Source organism: Coregonus clupeaformis, chromosome 9 (assembly GCF_020615455.1).
Source record: "Coregonus clupeaformis isolate EN_2021a chromosome 9, ASM2061545v1, whole genome shotgun sequence".
Lineage (NCBI taxonomy): Eukaryota > Metazoa > Chordata > Actinopteri > Salmoniformes > Salmonidae > Coregonus > Coregonus clupeaformis.
In genome coordinates this window covers 15,989,624-16,011,910 of record NC_059200.1, presented here as the reverse complement: position 1 = coordinate 16,011,910, position 22,287 = coordinate 15,989,624, and the positions used below count along the sequence as shown (strand labels likewise).

The following is a 22,287-nucleotide window of genomic DNA, read 5'->3' as shown; positions in this document are numbered from 1 at the left end:
CATCCATCCATCCCTCTTTTCCTCTCCCTCTAAACCCCCTTTCATCCATCCATCCCTCTCTTCCTTTCCCTCTATAAACCCCCTTTCATCCATCCATCCCTCTCTTCCTCTCCCTCTATAAACCCTCTTTCATCCATCCATCCCTCTCTTCCTCTCCCTCTAAACCCCCTTTCATCCATCCATCCCTCTCTTCCTCTCCCTCTATAAACCCCCTTTCATCCATCCATCATCCCTCTCTTCCTTTCACTCCATAAACCCCCTTTTATCCATCATCCCTCTCTTCATTTGACCCAATAAACCCCCTTTCATCCATCCATCCCTCTCTTCCTCTCCATCTTTAAACCCCCTTTCATCCATCCATCCCTCTCTTCCTCTCCCTCTATAAACCCCCTTTCATCCATCCATCCCTCTCTTCCTCTCCCTCTATAAACCCCCTTTCATCCATCCATCCCTCTCTTCCTCTCTCTATAAACCCCTTTTCATCCATCCATCCCTCTCTTCCTCTCCCTCTATAAACCCCCTTTCATCCATCCATCCCTCTCTTCCTCTCCCTCTCTAAACCCCCTTTCATCCATCCATCCCTCTTTTCCTCTCCCTCTAAACCCCCTTTCATCCATCCATCCCTCTCTTCCTCTCCCTCTATAAACCCTCTTTCATCCATCCATCCCTCTTTTCCTCTCCCTCTAAACCCCCTTTCATCCATCCATCCCTCTCTTCCTTTCCCTCTATAAACCCCCTTTCATCCATCCATCCCTCTCTTCCTCTCCCTCTAAACCCCCTTTCATCCATCCATCCCTCTCTTCCTCTCCCTCTATAAACCCCCTTTCATCCATCCTTCTCTTTCTCCCTCCATTCGCACCTTGACTGCTCTGTTCTGTTCCGTTATGTTCTCCTCTGCTCTGCTCTGCTCTGCTCTGCTCTGAGGCCTTGTCACTCTGTGTTGACAAGTCCAATGCCAGACCAACTCCATCTGTTTGTGTGCATTTTCACTTCGCTGGAGGTGCTCAGAGTATTCTGTAGAAAATCTTGTTAGAAACAAGTAGACAAAGTGATTGATTGATTATTTAATACAGTAACAGGTATGAATGGTGACACACCGAGGACAGCAGGGGAGAGAGAGAAGAGAGGGAAATTATATGGTATATGGAACACTCCATCTCCCCCCCCCCCTCTCTCTTCCCTCCCCCCTCTCTATCTCGCTCTCTCTCTCCTCCCCCTTCTCTATCTCTCTCTCTCTCTCTGTAGCAGACGTCTGTATAAGTGCTGCTGTTGAGACTAGAGCAGAGCCGTCTGAATATCTAAATCTGGGCTATTTAGATAGATTCTCTGACTAATGCTTTGGGAAGAATGATAATACCTACCTGTATCTCCAGCTGGCTGCAGCCTGGACCAGCCAGCCACTCTGAGGAGGGAAATTAGAGAATTCCCTGTAATTCAGACAGATGATGTTGACTATAGTGTGCCGATGGGACTGATGGGGCTCGGGAGCCCCCCCCACACTCCTCGGTGCCTGCAATACCACCGTTAACCACAGGTGGCACTGTGGCAACAGCACTTCATCTATGGGTTCTCCTATCTTATCTGTTGTGCTTCCTTTAGGGGCAGGCAGGTGATGTGTTACTGCAGGTAATCTCTCAAGCCACTTGTATTCTATTCTCGGGATCTCTTTATGATGAGATGTTGAAAGTCCACGTTGCAGGGAGGCTTACTGTAGATAATAACCATTGTCACAGAGAGTGAGCTGGTGTAGTGTAGTCATTGTAGTGGACCCTACTGGGTGTAGTGTAGTGTAGTCATTGTAGTGGACCCTACTGGGTGTAGTGTAGTGTAGTCATTGTAGTGGACCCTACTGGGTGTAGTGTAGTGTAGTCATTGTAGTCGACCCTACTGGGTGTAGTGTAGTCATTGTAGTCGACCCTACTGGGTGTAGTGTAGTGTAGTCATTGTAGTCGACCCTACTGGGTGTAGTGTGGTGTAGTCATTGTAGTCGACCCTACTGGGTGTAGTGTAGTGTAGTCATTGTAGTCGACCCTACTGGGTGTAGTGTAGTGTAGTCATTGTAGTCGACCCTACTGGGTGTAGTGTAGTGTAGTCATTGTAGTCGACCCTACTGGGTGTAGTGTAGTGTAGTCATTGTAGTCGACCCTACTGGGTGTAATGTAGTGTAGTCATTGTAGTGGACCCTACTGGGTGTAGTGTAGTGTAGTCATTGTAGTGGACCCTACTGGGTGTAGTGTAGTGTAGTCATTGTAGTGGACCCTACTGGGTGTAGTGTAGTGTAGTCATTGTAGTGGACCCTACTGGGTGTAGTGTAGTGTAGTCATTTTAGTGGACCCTACTGGGTGTAGTGTAGTGTAGTCATTTTAGTGGACCCTACTGGGTGTAGTGTAGTGTAGTCATTGTAGTGGACCCTACTGGGTGTAGTGTAGTGTAGTCATTTTAGTGGACCCTACTGGGTGTAGTGTAGTGTAGTCATTTTAGTGGACCCTACTGGGTGTAGTGTAGTGTAGTCATTGTAGTCAACCCTACTGGGTGTTGTGTAGTCATTGTAGTCGACCCTACTGGGTGTAGTGTAGTGTAGTCATTGTAGTGGACCCTACTGGGTGTAGTGTAGTGTAGTCATTTTAGTGGACCCTACTGGGTGTAGTGTAGTGTAGTCATTGTAGTTAACCCTACTGGGTGTTGTGTAGTCATTGTAGTCGACCCTACTGGGTGTAGTGTAGTGTAGTCATTGTAGTCGACCCTACTGGGTGTAGTGTAGTGTAGTCATTGTAGTCGACCCTACTGGGTGTAGTGTAGTGTAGTCATTGTAGTGGACCCTACTGGGTGTAGTGTAGTGTAGTTATTGTAGTTGACCCTACTGGGTGTAGTGTAGTGTAGTCATTGTAGTGGACCCTACTGGGTGTAGTGTAGTGTAGTCATTGTAGTTGACCCTACTGGGTGTAGTGTAGTGTAGTCATTGTAGTCGACCCTACTGGGTGTAGTGTAGTGTAGTCATTGTAGTGGACCCTACTGGGTGTAGTGTAGTGTAGTCATTGTAGTCGACCCTACTGGGTGTAGTGTAGTGTAGTCATTGTAGTGGACCCTTCTGGGTGTAGTGTAGTGTAGTCATTGTAGTGGACCCTACTGGGTGTAGTGTAGTGTAGTCATTGTAGTGGACCCTACTGGGTGTAGTGTAGTGTAGTCATTGTAGTGGACCCTTCTGGGTGTAGTGTAGTGTAGTGATTGTAGTTGACCCTACTGGGTGTAGTGTAGTCATTGTAGTGGACCCTACTGGGTGTTGTGTAGTCATTGTAGTCGACCCTACTGGGTGTAGTGTAGTCATTGTAGCCGACCCTACTGGGTGTAGTGTAGTGTAGTCATTGTAGTGGACCCTACTGGGTGTAGTGTAGTGTAGTCATTGTAGTCGACCCTACTGGGTGTAGTGTAGTGTAGTCATTGTAGTGGACCCTACTGGGTGTAGTGTAGTGTAGTCATTGTAGTCGACCCTACTGGGTGTTGTGTAGTGTAGTCATTGTAGTGGACCCTACTGGGTGTTGTGTAGTCATTGTAGTCGACCCTACTGGGTGTAGTGTAGTGTAGTCATTGTAGTGGACCCTACTGGGTGTTGTGTAGTCATTGTAGTCGACCCTACTGGGTGTAGTGTAGTGTAGTCATTGTAGTGGACCCTACTGGGTGTTGTGTAGTCATTGTAGTCGACCCTACTGGGTGTAGTGTAGTGTAGTCATTGTAGTGGACCCTACTGGGTGAAGTGTAGTGTAGTCATTGTAGTCAACCCTACTGGGTGTAGTGTAGTGTAGTCATTGTAGTGGACCCTACTGGGTGTAGTGTAGTGTAGTCATTTTAGTGGACCCTACTGGGTGTAGTGTAGTGTAGTGTAGTCATTGTAGTGGACCCTACTGGGTGTAGTGTAGTGTAGTCATTGTAGTGGACCCTACTGGGTGTAGTGTAGTGTAGTCATTGTAGTGGACCCTACTGGGTGTAGTGTAGTGTAGTCATTGTAGTCGACCCTACTGGGTGTAGTGTAGTGTAGTCATTGTAGTGGACCCTACTGGATGTAGTGTAGTGTAGTCATTTTAGTGGACCCTACTGGGTGTAGTGTAGTCTAGTCATTGTAGTGGACCCTACTGGGTGTAGTGTAGTGTAGTCATTGTAGTCGACCCTACTGGGTGTAGTGTAGTGTAGTCATTGTAGTGGACCCTACTGGGTGTAGTGTATTGTGTGGACTCCTGTCAGATCCATCCTCCTCCTCTCCACCTCCCTCTCTTCTTCCTCTCCCTCTTCTTCCTCCCTCTTTTCTTCCTCCCTCTCTTCTTCCTCCCTCTCCTCTTCCTCCTCTCCCTCTCTTCCTCCTCCCTCTCTTCCTCCTCCCTCTCTTCCTCCTCTCCCTCTTCTTCCTCCTCTCCCTCTTCTTCCTCCCTCTCTTCCTCCTCCCTCTCTTCCTCCTCCCTCTTTTATTCCTCCCTCTCTTCTTCCTCCCTCTCTCCCTCTTCTTCCTCCCTCTCTTCCTCCTCCCTCTTTTCCTCCTCCCTCTCTTCCTCCCTCTCTTCCTCCTCTCCCTCTTCTTCCTCCCTCTCTTCCTCCTCTCCCTCTTTCTCTCCCTCCCTATCTTCCTTCTCTCCCTCTTCCTCCTCCCTCTCTTCCTCCTCCCTCTCTTTCTCTCCCTCTCTTCCTCCTCCCTCTCTTTCTCTCCCTCTCTTCCTCCTCCCTCTCTTCCTCCTCCCTCTCTTTCTCTCCCTCTCTTCCTCCTCCCTCTCTTTCTCTCCCCCTCTTCCTCCTCCCTCTCTTCCTCCTCCCTCTCTTCCTCCTCCCTCTCTCCTTCATCCCTCCACTGGCACTTGCCGCTGTTTCGTGTGTGTGTGTAGCAGTCAGGGCATGGTACAGGCCTACTCCCTCCAGCTAAAACGAACCCCTTTCACAGCAGCGTACCCACACCATGATAAATAAAGGGATAGTCAAGGTATATCTTGTATTCAGTTTTTCAGCATAGAAGACTGTTGTTGGTAGCTAGTTTCCTGAACATGCCAAATGCCTAGGAGGTGTTAGCTTTGTCGTGGAAACCATGAGGAAATGAACTGCAATGCAGATTTCAAGTTCTCAAGTATATATTTGTGCTGATGCTAAGGATATATATTTCATCTAGTAAACCATTTTCCATCCATGCCCAGTCTCTTGAATTCAAATAAAATTGGCACTTGATGAAATTAAGGATATTGATTTTATGTATTTGATCACTAATTAGAAATGTTCAGTCTTAGTACAATGGAAAATCAATGGTTGAGTCTGTCCTGCTGTGACCTGTGTTTATGTAGCTAAACAGTTTAAGTTCAGTGTCCTCCGTGTACAAGTATTATTATGGCCTCTGTCTCAAAAGTATAGACCTATAGCTTCATCAGTGGGTTCAAATCACATACACTTACAAAATCACACACTTACAAAATCACATACACATATAAAATCAGATGCACAGGCTGCGTTTACACAGGCAGCCCAATTCTGATATTTTTTCCACTAATTGGTCTTTGGAACAATCACATCAGATCTTTTTACATCAACACATACAAAATCACATACATGTATACCAAAAAATTGGATAAACGTGTCTGTTAAGTGGCATATTGTTATTGTTAGCGTAATAGGTGAAACTACGAATAGGCCTATTTCCCCTCAGCCGAGAGAGGCAACTTATTTACCATTAGGTGTAGCTCACTCATACGTAACACACAGCATAGCATCCATATGGTTTGAACTGAAGCAGTAACCAACGGTAACAAGAGAAGGAGATCAGAGATCTGTTCTGTTCCGTTCCCCCCAAAATTCACGAAACATTTAACACGGGTGACCAGGATCAGCTTGATCTGACTTTGGGGAATAAAATAACTATGTCTGTTTAAAAACGCAACAGCTTTGAAGAGGGCTGTCTGGGGAGAGGAGAGGAGTAGGACCTCTGTTATTTACACAGATAGCCTGAGAGAGAGAGGAAGGCTATGGCTGTGTCCCAAACTGCACCGTAGTCCCTTTATAGTGCACGTCTTTTGACCAGAGCCTATAGGCTTTATAGGGAATAGGGTTTCATTTTGGGATGTACCCTATACGTGCTGCTGCTGGTTTCTGGTCTCCTATCCTGGATCCTGGCTTAGACCCATACCGGTCTAAGCCCCTTAAACTGATCCCAGCGGGAAGCACATTGGGTGGTTGACTTCTGCCGCTAGAGAGGCCCTGCTGTGGCGTTGTGGGGCCCAGGCAGATGGTCCCCCAACTGGGGTTGGACTCCCGGGGACCCTGGGTCTTGTGTTGGTGTTCCAGGGGATCTGTGGCTCTGGTGGGGCTGGGGGTTTGGTGGTTGTGGGCACGGGTACAGGGTAGAGGTCAGATTTAACCTTTATTTAACCAGGAGGTGGAGGACAGGCCGGGTGAGGGGGTCAGTAAGGGGGACCATTGGAAATAATTTTGGGGTGGTGGGCGTATGTGTGGGAATTAATGAATGAATTACATTTTATTTTTGTGTCAAATCGCCAATTGGCAACCCATCCCTTATGGGATTAATTGAAACATAAACAAACATTACAGTAATCACTATGGCTATTCAGTTAGAATTCTTCTTCCGGTGTGGAAGTTAAGGGGTAGAGTGTGTGGGGGACTGGGGTTTTTGGGGGTGGCGTGTGTGTGTGTGTATGTTGGGGGGGGTGCCTGCCGCTGCCGCTGCCGTGGGGGGGCTAACAAAATTATTTCCAGCTGAAAAGTCTGGAGATAAACACCTTGAACAATAGTGACAGAGAGCCATGTCCTGCTGGGAGGCAGGCAGGCAGCTTCAGTCAGCCCCAACCAGGGTAGGCCCAGCAGCCTGCTTAGCCGCCTGTATTCATCCCCTGCACCTGCTCTGGCCCCAGCCCCATACAGCACACAGCACAGAATTAGAGAATGGCACATGAATGAAAAGAGGGGAGCCTCCATGCCTCCATTCAAAGAACTCATTAGGCTTTAATTGTGCACACACTTTCCCTCCCTCCTTCCTTCCACACACGTCCTTTACACACTTCTCTCCCTCCCTCCTTCCTTCCCTCCCTTTGCAATCCTTTCTTACTAAAAACGTTACTTACGTTGGATAATTACTGTTAAAAGCAGACCAAGAGGTGTAAGCAAAACCTGGTTTTAAAAGGGATGTTTGTCCCAGTCTCTGTCCCAGTAAATGGAGGTGTGGGCCTCATGTTTTGACTACTTTAGAGAGATGGAGGGACTAGTTACTCCCTCCTCTCTCTCTCTCTCCTCCTCCTCCTCCTCCTCTGACTCAGCCGGTGAGGGGTTGAATAGAGAGGAATGCCAGGCAGCGTTTGGTGCCTGCTTGGTGTTTGGTGGGGTTTGAATCCAACAGCTGTCAAGCCAACTGGCCAACTGCTTTTTGGGTTCTTGTCTTTTCAGACGTCTTGTGAAGACTTTTATGCTCTGATGTTCATTTACTCAAGCATAAATATGCATCGGTGTTACAGTATAGTAGATTTATGGTAGATGTAGAATTGATGATGTTTCATAGGCTTTTAGTCCTAAATGGCACCCTATTCCCTCAATAGGTCCTGGTCAAAAGTAGTGCACTAATGCAAAAATATGCTTAAATTAATCTGCCATTTTTAAGATGCAGTATTGATGATGTTTCATAGAGTTTGTGATGTTCTGTATTAAGAGCTGTGTTCAGTTGGTCCCAGCCCTGTCTGACTCAGCTTAAAGCACCTCTGACTGGATTTGGTTAAGTAAGCTGCTGACATTTAACCCCCGCGTAAACAGGGATGTGAAAAAATTTGCCAAGTGAGTAGTAGGAACAAGTTGGTTATTGATTAGCTGTGTATCGAATCACCGACTGGTTCCCTTTTCTCTGCCGAGACACGCCATTGGATTGCTTCAGGAAGCTCAAGCACACACACACACACACACACACACACACACACACACACACACAAAAAGAGCTGAAATTAGATATAAAAATGGATGGAAGGGAATAGGGTGGCATTTGGGACTCAGACACAGTTACATCAGCAGAGGAGCAGGAGGCTTCAGCTATGTGACGACCCCCAGCCGACCCCCAGCCGACCCCCAGCCGACCCCCAGCCGACCCCCAGCCGACCCCAACCGGGTGCTCTGTTCACAAGCTTCCTCATTTACTAAAGAAAAGCAGAAAAAAAGTAATGCGAAGGAGGACGAATGTTCTCTGGTGATGGCTACATGAAGTCTGGTGATGGCTACATGAAGTCTGGTGATGGCTACATGAAGTCTGGTGATGGCTACATGAAGTCTGGTGATGGCTACATGAAGTCTGGTGATGGCTACATGAAGTCTGGTGATGGCTACATGAAGTCTGGTGATGGCTACATGAAGTCTGGTGATGGCTATATGAAGTCTGGAGATGGCTATATGAAGTCTGGTGATGGCTACATGAAGTCTGGTGATGGCTACATGAAGTCTGGTGATGGCTACATGAAGTCTGGTGATGGCTACATGAAGTCTGGTGATGGCTACATGAAGTCTGGTGATGGCTACATGAAGTCTGGTGATGGCTACATGAAGTCTGGTGATGGCTAACATGAAGTCTGGTGATGGCTACATGAAGTCTGGTGATGGCTACATGAAGTCTGGTGATGGCTACATGAAGTCTGGTGATGGCTACATGAAGTCTGGTGATGGCTACATGAAGTCTGGTGATGGCTACATGAAGTCTGGTGATGGCTACATGAAGTCTGGTGATGGCTACATGAAGTCTGGTGATGGCTACGTTAAGTCTTTTTCAGAGAGAGCGTCTGTTCATTTTCACCTAGACATATGTGACTCATTTCAGTATGTCGCGCGTCACTACATCACAGGAGAGGCATTTGAACGTAAACATAAATTTTTTTATCAATATGCTTTTTTTTGTTGTTGCAGAAATGCCTTCTGGAACATGTGAACGTTAATGTGCCTTAATAACAAACTTGAATGTCATCTGTAAATACGAATACAATTGTTAAATTACGAACCTAGTTGGTTTAGCCACGGAAAAAGACAGGAACCTTCCCGCTAGCCATGATTGGCTGAAATAATGGTTGGGCTGGAAATGCCGAGAGATGAGTTCGGATTGGTCTGCCATGTAGCACGCTTCTGTCTATAACGTGAGCTGCTCCATATGTGTAGGTAAACCTTTCTAACGTGGCTTTTTTGAAAGATATCACGAAGAACTGCAAAAATGTTGCTAATGCTCTCCACTTTCTGGAGGACTGAGTTTTGAAATCAGTGGAATGCTCGGTGGAAGCAGAGTATGATAGCTAAGGAGATGGAGTTAATTCTGCCGTTTTGATTGCAAATATGTGGAGGGAGTTGAAAAGAGAACACCTGCCTCTGGATTACATCTTCAAACTAAGGGCAACCATGGCATCCGTGCCCGAGAGGGAGAATCGTTCATCCATATATACGGGTAAGAGAGTCTAGCTAGCTACATTTTCAGATATTATAGTATTCTAATTTTGTCAGAAAGTCATTTCATTGCAAGTTTAAGTGTACTGTTAGCTAGCTAGCTAACATTAGCTTGCTGGCTCATCTTAACTTTAGCTAATTTATTGTCAGCTATATGATATGGTCATTATTTTAACTCGTTAGCCAGCTAACTTAACGTAGCTAGAAACTAACCAAAACATTGTTTAGAAATTGTTGAATTGAAGTTGCTTTTAGTTGCCTGGTTTGCTAGATTGACATATACTCAATTCATTTTTAAACAGATGGGTTTATTGGTGTTCAAATAAACCAGTTATGCTATTTTGGACCACCAGGCTGCTGATGTCATGCAGCCTGTCGTTTTTGTGTTTATACTTTTTCATAATGACAACGTCAAGTTTGATGTCGGACGACAATAGAATGTTCATGATGTCACCGCGACAACTGTCTACAGACATGTCGAAAGATGTAGTATAAACCAGCCTTTAGTCTTGAGATCTTTGGTTGTTTTAGTACCCTACCGTACTCACTCTGTTTAGCACATGGCCTCACGTGAATCCTTAAAGAGATGGGTGGGACTAAGGTTTAAGAGGGTGTGAACGATGCTGAATGGGTGTAGATAAAGAGCTCTCAAGTAGGTGTACCAAAACATTCAAGGGCCATTTTCTCAAAAGTGGGGTTACAAGTTTATCAACTTTTAAAGCAGAATTACTTTCCCATTCTTCTTCAGCTGTAGTGTATTATATACAATTTTCTAGCTCTGAGTCTCTACTTTTATCCAATGTAAAAAACAACATTTCAAATTTTGCTACGTATGATCGAGCCGGTCGGTCACATATTCTTTAAAGGCTGTTTTCATTATCTGTGTTGGTAATATGACTTCTACTTTACCAGACAGTTCTGTCTTTGAAATACAAAGTAATGAACATGGTGGTCAGATTCCAACTAAGAGCACAAATAATGTCTTGACTGGATCTTAGTCAAATTCTTCACACACATTGGATTTATTTATTATGAAAAAAAATCAAAAATGCAATCCCTAAACATTTCAAGTTATGCAGTCAGCTGGTCCTGATATCCAGTGGCGATTTTAGCATTTATATCTTGGTGGGGCAAACTATACAATACATTTTTGGACTCACATTGTTGTGTTGTGCTCATTTGAACAGGGAGGTGGCGCAGCGGTCCTTCGTGATTTTTTTTTGTCATCAAACTTTGTCATCAAGGTCTGGCATTCTCTGGATTGATGGTGCTTTCAAGACAACTGGGAACTCGGGAAAAAAAACAAGGTTGAATCATGATGATGTCAATGATCTTCAGGTCGGAGCTCTAGAAAGAGGCCAAGGTTCCCAACTTACAATTCCGAGTTGGATGACTGTTCAAAACTTATTTTCCCAGTCGGAGCTAGTTTTTTCCCCGAGTTCCCAGTTGTCTTGAACTCACTGAAATCAGATTTCCCAGTTCCGAGTTAACAGTTATTTTGAGCGCGGCAGAAGTCATGCTGGATTGACAGCATGGCCAATGTTGAATGTTTATCATTTTTAGCTTGGAAAAGAGACCTTTATACCCAGACTTGGGACCACACACCCTCTACACTGAATAGCAGGCTAGTGATTGCTTTGCAATGCTTGCAGTTAGCCACTGATTCCTTCCAAACCACTCATTGTTGAATTTGCGTTTTCCAACTTGTTGTGTAATGTTTATGTCCAATGGCCGATGAGCACCGATACGTTTTATCTATAATTCATATGACAAGGATAAAAACTTATTTGCCAGTAGATTGTTGACTTGATTCATGATGATGACTGCTAGCTAGGATTTTGAAAGTATGATGTTGACATGATCAGTCCAATCAAAGCTACTGTAGGTATAACGTGAGGTGATGTCATTTTATCTGTGGCCAATGTCCTTGAGCCTTCTTGGATGGGCACTTCTAAAGTAACTCTATGGCAGCACCCAAGGGGCTTGAATTTTCGAGCTCTACCCTTCCATTTGGTGGTGACGTAGTGTACCCATGAGTGACAGAACACTGAGCCAATCACGGCGCAATTAGAGATCATTACCAACCCCTACGCTCCGTATTTTCCGCTGGCTGCCCCACCACCACAGAAAGCACTGAGCTAGGCTGAAACACCTGCATTTTGGAGCTGTCTTACTCAAGAAAGCGAAAAAGAGACTTTTTTTTTGCTGCTTTATAAAAAAAAAAAAATGCATTGTTTGCAAACTGATATGTGACACGTATTAATGCCAAAATAACATGCAAAACATGCAACAGAAAAACAAAACAAAACAAAATGGGGGCTCAAAAGCCCCAGCTGCCCTGAATGACATCACTGCTGATATCACTATACAGTAATATATTCAAAGTGCTATATACAGATGAGGTGTAATTGTCCATGTGGCCAGCAGGGGGCACTGGTATTGATGCAGACCTCATCTCACATGTCTGTTATGAAACAATTACATCTGTTTACATCAGTGGTCACTGGTTTAAAGGCCCAGTCCCTCTTTTAATGCTACTCATGTTAATGTCGATGTTTTCATGCATTCTAATGTATCCATTACTGTATAATAGTTCTAATGGTGATGTTTTCATCCATTCTAATATATCCATTACTGTATAATAGTTCTAATGGTGACCTCCAGCCCCAGGACAGGGCTCTCTGTGTGGGGAACAGAAGGAGGAAGAAGCCCTCCCTCTATGGTTGGTGAACTCGAGCAACTATACATCTCTCACTGTTCTACTGCAGAACATAGTCTCCTGTTATCACTGTTCTGCTGCAGAGGATAGTCTCCTGTTATCACTGTTCTGCTGCAGAGGATAGTCTCCTGTTATCACTGTTCTACTGCAGAGGATAGTCTCCTGTTATCACTGTTCTACTGCAGAGGATAGTCTCCTGTTATCACTGTTCTACTGCAGAGGATAGTCTCCTGTTATCACTGTTCTACTGCAGAGGATAGTCTCCTGTTATCACTGTTCTACTGCAGAGGATAGTCTCCTGTTATCACTGTTCTACTGCAGAGGATAGTCTCATGTTATCACTGTTCTACTGCAGAGCATAGTCTCCTGTTATCACTGTTCTACTGCAGAGGATAGTCTCCTGTTATCACTGTTCTACTGCAGAGGATAGTCTCCTGTTATCACTGTTCTACTGCAGAGGATAGTCTCCTGTTATCACTGTTCTACTGCAGAGGATAGTCTCCTGTTATCACTGTTCTACTGCAGAGGATAGTCTCCTGTTATCACTGTTCTACTGCATAGGATAGTCTCCTGTTATCACTGTTCTATGCAGAGGATATTCTCCTGTTATCACTGTTCTACTGCAGAGGATAGTCTCCTGTTATCACTGTTCTACTGCAGAGGATAGTCTCCTGTTATCACTGTTCTACTGCAGAGGATAGTCTCCTGTTATCACTGTTCTACTGCAGAGGATAGTCTCCTGTTATCACTGTTCTACTGCAGAGGATAGTCTCCTGTTATCACTGTTCTACTGCAGAGGATAGTCTCCTGTTATCACTGTTCTACTGCAGAGGATAGTCTCATGTTATCACTGTTCTACTTCAGAGGAGAGACTTCTTCGTTCCCTCTATCCATCTCTTCATTATTTTCATTCTTTTTTTAATAAAAATAAATTAAATAAATCACGTTAATTATTCATGATTCCATAGGTTCAGCAGAGCTCTGTGGCGGTCTGACCAGGCGTTAGATATTACAGCACTGTTAATGACTTTCCATGCTGGGTCTATAGATCAGAGCATCTATTGAAGATGCATCGTGATACACAGTGTGTAGGTTACCACTTTTAAACTCATAGCCCGTTTTCTCTGATCTGACAGTGTGCATGTTTAAATTCATAATGATACAATCTCCGGGATGAGTGTAATGCAGTCACTTTGTTCCTGTAGCCTGTAGTAAGTCATGCTGTTTTGAAGGGCATACATGTTCTCAGGGCAGCTAGGCTTTATCCCCATGGTGATGATGGAAGCCTCAACACACACAGCTACAGGTTCCTTATTCTCAGCTCTACCGACACCACCTGAAATGATTGATGTGTTATACATGTACTAGGTCTTATATGGAAAAGACCAGGAGACCATTATAGCTGTATTATATAAAGGTATTTTGTCTGGACCATATTTCTGAAGATCTTTTGGAATTTACTTAATTTAAAATGGTGATCTTAGTGAGGCAGTGGAGGCTTAGTTGTGAGAGCAAAATACGGTGCATTCGGAAAGTATTCAGACCCCTTGACTTTTTCCACATTTTGTTACGTTACAGCCTTATTCTAAAATGGATTAAATCGTTTTTTCCCCTCATCAATCTATTCACAATATCCCATAATGACAAAGCAAAAATAGGTTTTTAGAATTTTTTGCAAATTTATAAAAAATACAAAACTGAAATGTCACATTTACAGAAGTATTCAGACCCTTTACTCAGTACTTTGTTGAAGCACCTTTGGCAGCGATTACAGCCTCGAGTCATCTTGGGTATGACGCTACAAGCTTGTCACACCTGTATTTGGGGAGTTTCTCCCATTCTTCTCTGCAGATCCTCTCAAGCTCTGTCTGGTTGGATGGGGAGCGTTGCTGCACAGCTATTTTCAGGTCTCTCCAGAAATGTTCGATTGGGTTCAAGTCCAGGCTCAGGCTGGGCCACTCAAAGACATTTAGAGACTTGTCCCGAAGCCACTCCTGCGTTGTCTTGGATGTGTGCTGGTATTGATGCAGACCTCATCTCACATGTCTGTTATGAAACAATGAAATCTGTTTACATCAGTGGTCTCTGGTTTAAAGGCCAATCCCTCTTTTAATGCTGCTCATGTTAATGGCGATGTTTTCATGCATTCTAATATATCCATTACTGTATAATAATTATAATGGTGATGTTTTCATCCATTCTAATATATCCATTACTGTATAATAGTTCTAATGGTGATGTTTTCATCCATTCTAATGTATCCATTACTGTATAATAGTTCTAATGGTGATGTTTTCATCCATTCTAATGTATCCATTACTGTATAATAGTTATAATGGTGATGTTTTCATCCATTCTAATGTATCCATTACTGTATAATAGTCATAATGGTGATGTTTTCATCCATTCTAATATATCCATTACTGTATAATAGTTCTAATGGTGATGTTTTCATCCATTCTAATGTATCCATTACTGTATAATAGTTCTAATGGTGATGTTTTCATCCATTCTAATATATCCATTACTGTATAATAGTTCTAATGGTGATGTTTTCATCCATTCTAATATATCCATTACTGTATAATAGTTCTAATGGTGATGTTTTCATCCATTCTAATATATCCATTACTGTATAATAGTCATAATGGTGATGTTTTCATCCATTCTAATGTATCCATTACTGTATAATAGTCATAATGGTGATGTTTTCATCCATTCTAATGTATCCATTACTGTATAATAGTCATAATGGTGATGTTTTCATCCATTCTAATGTATCCATTACTGTATAATAGTCATAATGGTGATGTTTTCATCCATTCTAATGTATCCATTACTGTATAATAGTTATAATGGTGATGTTTTCATCCTTCTATCCTTTATTTTGGGACCTTTACTACTCATTCCTTAGACCCCTAAAATCCACTGCGTTTTTTCATTGTTCCCCTCTAATCAGGGACTGATTTAGACCTGGGACACCAGGTGGGTGCAATTAATTATCAGGTAGGACAGAAAACCGCAGTAGTCCGTTTGAATGCTCCTGCCTTAGTCTCTATTTCATCCAGTTATATCTGGTAACTTTGATGTAAACGTCCTTGTTCTACCTGTTGTTTCTCTGTGTATTTTAGTCATCGGTAGATTGATTCTGATCTTACTGCGAATGACATTTATTTTGATAAGCTGTTTTCTCTTGGAGACAGAAATCCAACATAAATCCTCCAGTAATCAGGCTTGTTTTTGCATTTTTGGATTAATTTGAATCCTCTTAAATGATCATGTAGAAGGGGTGTGTTGGTGTGTTAAACGGTGCTGGCTCTGCCTCAAGGTCCCATAGTAATGCTTTACAACACTAACACCGCTCTGCTTTGTCTGACGGAGGCCTTTCTCTCTCTACAGTCCCCAGCCAGGATCACATACACACAGCTTTCTGTCTAGAGATAAAATATTTACTTTAGGATTATCTAGGCTTGGGTGATCCCATTTTTTTTTTGCATGTAAACAGTTTAATTGGGTTTTCTTGTTTTCTAAAACAAGTTATCTATGCAGAAACATACTGCTTCAATTCTAATGCTGCTTAAACCTTTTTTAGGTAGTGTCCATTTTGTCCTATTGAATTGTGATCCATGTGTTTCCAACCCCCCCCGATTTCGCTTTCCAAACTAAGGTTGTTAATGCACTGCTCAGATCCTAACGGTGGAATGTCCATTGAGATTGTTTTCAAGGTAGTGGTAATGTCAGTTTAGTCTTATTGAATGGTGGTTGGCTGTAGATAGATAGATTTTTTTCTAGTGGTGTTGCTGAGCAGGCAGATGGCTGGCCGTGGTTGGTATTCAGGTCTAACCCTTAGACCCTAGACTAGGTGTCTTGTTAATATTGACTTCATCCTCTATTAGGGCTGCTGTCTCTCCTCTGGCCCCTAGAGACAGAACAGAGAGAGACTGAACAGAGAGAGACTGAACAGAGAGAGACTGAACAGAGAGAGACAGACCAGAGAGAGACTGAACAGAGAGAGACTGAACAGAGAGAGACTGAACAGAGAGAGACTGAACAGAGAGACTGAACAGAGAGACAGAACAGAGAGACAGAACAGAGAGAGACTGAACAGAGAGACTGAACAGAGAGAGACTGAACAGAGAGAGACTGAACAGAGAGAGACTGAACAGAGAGAGACTGAACAGAGAGAGACAGAACAGAGAGACTGAACAGAGAGCGACTGAACAGAGAGACTGAAGAGAGAGAGACTGAACAGAGAGACTGAACAGAGAGAGACAGAACAGAGAGAGACTGAACAGAGAGAGACTGAACAGAGAGACAGAACAGAGAGAGACTGAACAGAGAGCGACTGAACAGAGAGACTGAACAGAGAGACTGAACAGAGAGAGACTGAACAGAGAGAGACTGAACAGAGAGAGAGAACAGAGAGAGACTGAACAGAGAGAGACTGAACAGAGAGAGACTGAACAGAGAGAGACTGAACAGAGAGAGACAGAACAGAGAGAGACTGAACAGAGAGAAACTGAACAGAGAGAGACTGAACAGAGAGAGACAGAACAGAGAGACTGAACAGAGAGAGACTGAACAGAGAGACTGAACAGAGAGACTGAACAGAGAGACTGAACAGAGAGAGACTGAACAGAGAGAGACTGAACAGAGAGACTGAACAGAGAGACAGAACAGAGAGAGACTGAACAGAGAGAGACTGAACAGAGAGAGACTGAACAGAGAGAGACTGAACAGAGAGACAGAACAGAGAGAGACAGAACAGAGAGAGACTGAACAGAGAGAAACAGAACAGAGAGAGACTGAACAGAGAGACTGAACAGAGAGAGACTGAACAGAGAGAGACTGAACAGAGAGACAGAACAGAGAGAGACTGAACAGAGAGAGACTGAACAGAGACAGACTAAACAGAGAGAGACTGAACAGAGAGAGACTGAACAGAGAGAGACTGAACAGAGAGACTGAACAGAGAGACAGAACAGAGAGACAGAACAGAGAGACTGAACAGAGAGAGACTGAACAGAGAGAGACTGAACAGAGAGACAGAACAGAGAGACTGAACAGAGAGAGACAGAACAGAGAGACTGAACAGAGAGAGACTGAACAGAGAGACTGAACAGAGAGAGACTGAACAGAGAGAGACTGAACAGAGAGAGACAGAACAGAGAGACTGAACAGAGAGAGACTGAACAGAGAGACTGAACAGAGAGACTGAACAGAGAGAGACTGAACAGAGAGAGACTGAACAGAGAGAGACTGAACAGAGAGACAGAACAGAGAGAGACTGAACAGAGAGAGACTGAACAGAGAGAGACTGAACAGAGAGAGACTGAACAGAGAGACTGAACAGAGAGACAGAACAGATAGAGACTGAACAGAGAGAGACAGAACAGAGAGACTGAACAGAGAGACTGAACAGAGAGAGACTGAACAGAGAGACTGAACAGAGAGACAGAACAGAGAGAGACTGAACAGAGAGAGACTGAACAGAGAGAGAGAACAGAGAGACTGAACAGAGAGAGACTGAACAGAGAGACTGAACAGAGAGAGACTGAACAGAGAGACTGAACAGAGAGAGACTGAACAGAGAGACTGAACAGAGAGAGACTGAACAGAGAGACTGAACAGTGAGAGACTGAACAGAGAGACAGAACAGAGAGACAGAACAGAGAGAGACTGAACAGAGAGAGACTGAACAGAGAGACTGAACAGAGAGAGACTGAACAGAGAGACAGAACAGAGAGAGACAGAACAGAGATACTGAACAGAGAGATAGAACAGAGAGAGACAGAACAGAGAGACTGAACAGAGAGACTGAACAGAGAGACTGAACAGAGAGAGACTGAACAGAGAGACTGAACAGAGAGAGACAGAACAGAGAGACTGAACAGAGAGACTGAACAGAGAGAGACAGAACAGAGAGAGACTGAACAGAGAGACTGAACAGAGAGAGACTGAACAGAGAGAGACAGAACAGAGAGAGACTGAACAGAGAGAGACTGAACAGAGAGAGACTGAACAGAGAGAGACTGAACAGAGAGACTGAACAGAGAGAGACTGAACAGAGAGCGACAGAACAGAGAGAGACTGAACAGAGAGAGACTGAACAGAGAGACTGAACAGAGAGAGACTGAACAGAGAGACTGAACAGAGAGACAGAACAGAGAGACAGAACAGAGAGACTGAACAGAGAGAGACTGAACAGAGAGAGACTGAACAGAGAGACTGAACAGAGAGACAGAACAGAGAGAGACAGAACAGAGAGACTGAACAGAGAGCGACTGAACAGAGAGACAGAACAGAGAGACAGAACAGAGAGAGACTGAACAGAGAGAGACAGAACAGAGAGAGACTGAACAGAGAGACAGAACAGAGGGAGACTGAACAGAGAGACTGAACAGAGAGAGACTGAACAGAGAGAGACTGAACAGAGAGCGACTGAACAGAGAGAGAGACTGAACAGAGAGACTGAACAGAGAGAGACTGAACAGAGAGACTGAACAGAGAGACTGAACAGAGAGAGACTGAACAGAGAGAGACAGAACAGAGAGAGACAGAACAGAGAGAGACTGAACAGAGAGCGACTGAACAGAGAGCGACTGAACAGAGAGCGGCTGAACAGAGAGCGACTGAACAGAGAGCGACTGAACAGAGAGCGACTGAACAGAGAGAGACTGAATAGAGAGACAGAACAGAGAGACTGAACAGAGAGAGACTGAACAGAGAGAGACTGAACAGAGAGACTGAACAGAGAGAGACTGAACAGAGAGACTGAACAGAGAGAGACAGAACAGAGAGACTGAACAGAGAGACTGAACAGAGAGAGACAGAACAGAGAGAGACTGAACAGAGAGACTGAACAGAGAGACTGAACAGAGAGAGACAGAACAGAGAGACAGAACAGAGAGAGACTGAACAGAGAGAGACTGAACAGAGAGAGACTGAACAGAGAGACAGAACAGAGAGAGACTGAACAGAGAGACTGAACAGAGAGAGACTGAACAGAGAGAGACAGAACAGAGAGAGACTGAACAGAGAGAGACTGAACAGAGAGAGACAGAACAGAGAGAGACTGAACAGAGAGACTGAACAGAGAGAGACTGAACAGAGAGAGACTGAACAGAGAGAGACAGAACAGAGAGAGACAGAACTGAACAGAGAGAGACTGAACTGAACAGAGAGAGACTGAACTGAACAGAGAGAGACGAGACCGAACAGAGAGAGACCGAACAGAGAGAGACTGACCAGAGAGCCCTCCTTTACTTCCTGCTGGCCTATTCCCCCTGTCTCTCGTCCCCCAGCCTGTCTCTTTGGTGTTGTAAACCACACTATATTGATCTGGCCGACATCCATGTGGCTACTATCTTCCTGGAAAGTAAGAGAGGGAAGATAGAGTAGTGTCACTCCAGCCTCCACCTCTCCAGAGTTCAGGGTTCCCTGAACCACTGCTCCAGGACAGGGCTCTCTGTGTGTGGAAGAGAAGGAGGAAGAAGTCCTCCCTCTATGGTTGGTGGTGCTGGAGCTACTCTACATCTCTCACTGTTCTACTGTAGAGGATAGTCTCCTGTTATCACTGTTCTGCTGCAGAGGATAGCCTCCTGTTATCACTGTTCTACTGCAGAGGATAGTCTCCTGTTATCACTGTTCTACCGCAGAGGATAGTCTCCTGTTATCACTGTTCTACTGCAGAGGATAGTCTCCTGTTATCACTGTTCTGCTGCAGAGGATAGCCTCCTGTTATCACTGTTCTACTGCAGAGGATAGTCTCCTGTTATCACTGTTCTACCACAGAGGATAGTCTCCTGTTATCACTGTTCTACCACAGAGGATAGTCTCCTGTTATCACTGTTCTACCGCAGAGGATAGTCTCCTGTTATCACTGTTCTACTGCAGAACATAGTCTCCTGTTATCACTGTTCTACTGCAGAGGATAGTCTCCTGTTATCACTGTTCTACTGCAGAACATAGTCTCCTGTTATCACTGTTCTACTGCAGAGGATAGTCTCCTGTTATCACTGTTCTACTGCAGAGGATAGTCTCATGTTATCACTGTTCTACTGCAGAGGATAGTCTCCTGTTATCACTGTTCTACTGCAGAACATAGTCTCCTGTTATCACTGTTCTACTGCAGAGGATAGTCTCCTGTTATCACTGTTCTGCTGCAGAGGATAGCCTCCTGTTATCACTGTTCTACTGCAGAGGATAGTCTCCTGTTATCACTGTTCTACCACAGAGGATAGTCTCCTGTTATCACTGTTCTACTGCAGAGGATAGTCTCCTGTTATCACTGTTCTGCTGCAGAGGATAGCCTCCTGTTATCACTGTTCTACTGCAGAGGATAGTCTCCTGTTATCACTGTTCTACCGCAGAGGATAGTCTCCTGTTATCACTGTTCTACCGCAGAGGATAGTCTCCTGTTATCACTGTTCTACTGCAGAGGATAGTCTCCTGTTATCACTGTTCTACTGCAGAGGATAGTCTCCTGTTATCACTGTTCTACTGCAGAGGATAGTCTCCTGTTATCACTGTTCTACTGCAGAGGATAGTCTCCTGTTATCACTGTTCTACTGCAGAGGATAGTCTCCTGTTATCACTGTTCTACTGCAGAGGATAGTCTCCTGTTATCACTGTTCTACCGCAGAGGATAGTCTCCTGTTATCACTGTTCTACCGCAGAGGATAGTCTCCTGTTATCACTGTTCTACCGCAGAGGATAGTCTCCTGTTATCACTGTTCTACCGCAGAGGATAGTCTCCTGTTATCACTGTTCTATGCAGAGGATAGTCTCCTGTTATCACTGTTCTATGCAGAGGATAGTCTCCTGTTATTACTGTTCTACCGCTTGGCATTCAGGCCAAAGAGTTCAATCTTGGTTTCATCAGAACAGAGAATCTTGTTTCTCATGGTCTGAGAGTCCTTTAGGTGCCTTTTGGTAAACTCCAAGCGGGCTGTCATGTGCCTTTTACTGAGGAGTGGCTTCCGTCTGGCCACTCTACCATAAAGGCCAGATTGGTGGAGTGCTGCAGAGATGGTTGTCCTTCTGGAAGCTTCTCCCATCTCCACAGAGGAACTCTGGAGCACTGTCAGAGTGACTCTCAGGTTCTTGGTCACCTCCCTGACCAAGGCCCTTCTCCACCGATTGCTCAGTTTGGCCGGGCGGCCAGCTCTAGGAAGAGTCTCGGTGGTTCCAAACTTCTTCCATTTAAGAATGATGGAGGCCACTGTGTTCTTGGGGACCTTCAATGTTGGTACCCTTCCCAAGATCTGTGCCATGACACAATCCTGTCTCTGAGGTGTATGGACAATTCCTTCGACCTCATGGCTTGGTTTTTGCTCTGACATGCACTGTCAACTGTGGGACCTTATATAGACAGGTGTGTGCCTTTCCAAATCATGTCCAATCAATAGAATTTCCCACAGCTGGACTCCAATCAAGTTGTAGAAACATCTCAAGGATGATCAATGGAAACAGGATGCACCTGAGCTCAATTTCGAGTCTCATAGCAAAGGGTCTGAATACTTATGTAAATAAGGTATATCTGTTTTTTAATTTTTTATAAATTTGTAAGCATTTCTTAAAACCTGTTTTCGCTTTGTCGTTATGGGGTATTGATGATAAAAAGGCAGTAACGTAACAAAATGTGGAAAAAGTCAAGGGGTCTGAAGACTTTCCCTATGCACTGTGTGTGTGTGTTTGGAGTTCCATGGTTGTCGGGGGAGATAGGAGTCTGAGGGTTGAGCTCTAAAAGGCACGCTATTCCTGACATAGACCCCTATGTATGTCTCCTCCCTCTGTACTGTGGGTGGGTGGTGGGAGAAATATTACAGAGTACTCCCTCTGTCATGCACCAGCCCAGGTTCTACTCCTGATAAATAGATTAGCTGGGACTCAATAGGCCTTGTGCCTAGTGGCTATCCACTTGCAATTAAACTGCCCTTTTTTTTGGCGGGGCGCTGCGAACGTGCAGCCGCCCTTTCATAACCTTCAACTGGATTCACAGTGATTCAAAATGAACTTAAAAGTCTTGTTTGCTGACAGCTTAAAGCTTAATCGACTGGAAGCCAAATAGAGTGTGTTAGGTATTCAGCTGCTGTGCCAATTGATGAAGCCATGTACAAATGGGTCCTGTT

The 22,287-nt window shown here is 44.5% G+C and overlaps 1 pseudogene; it reads left to right on the top strand.

The window, feature by feature from the left end:
* LOC121574507 overlaps window positions 1-22,287 on the top strand; it is a 501,964-nt pseudogene that overhangs the window by 280,051 nt on the left and 199,626 nt on the right.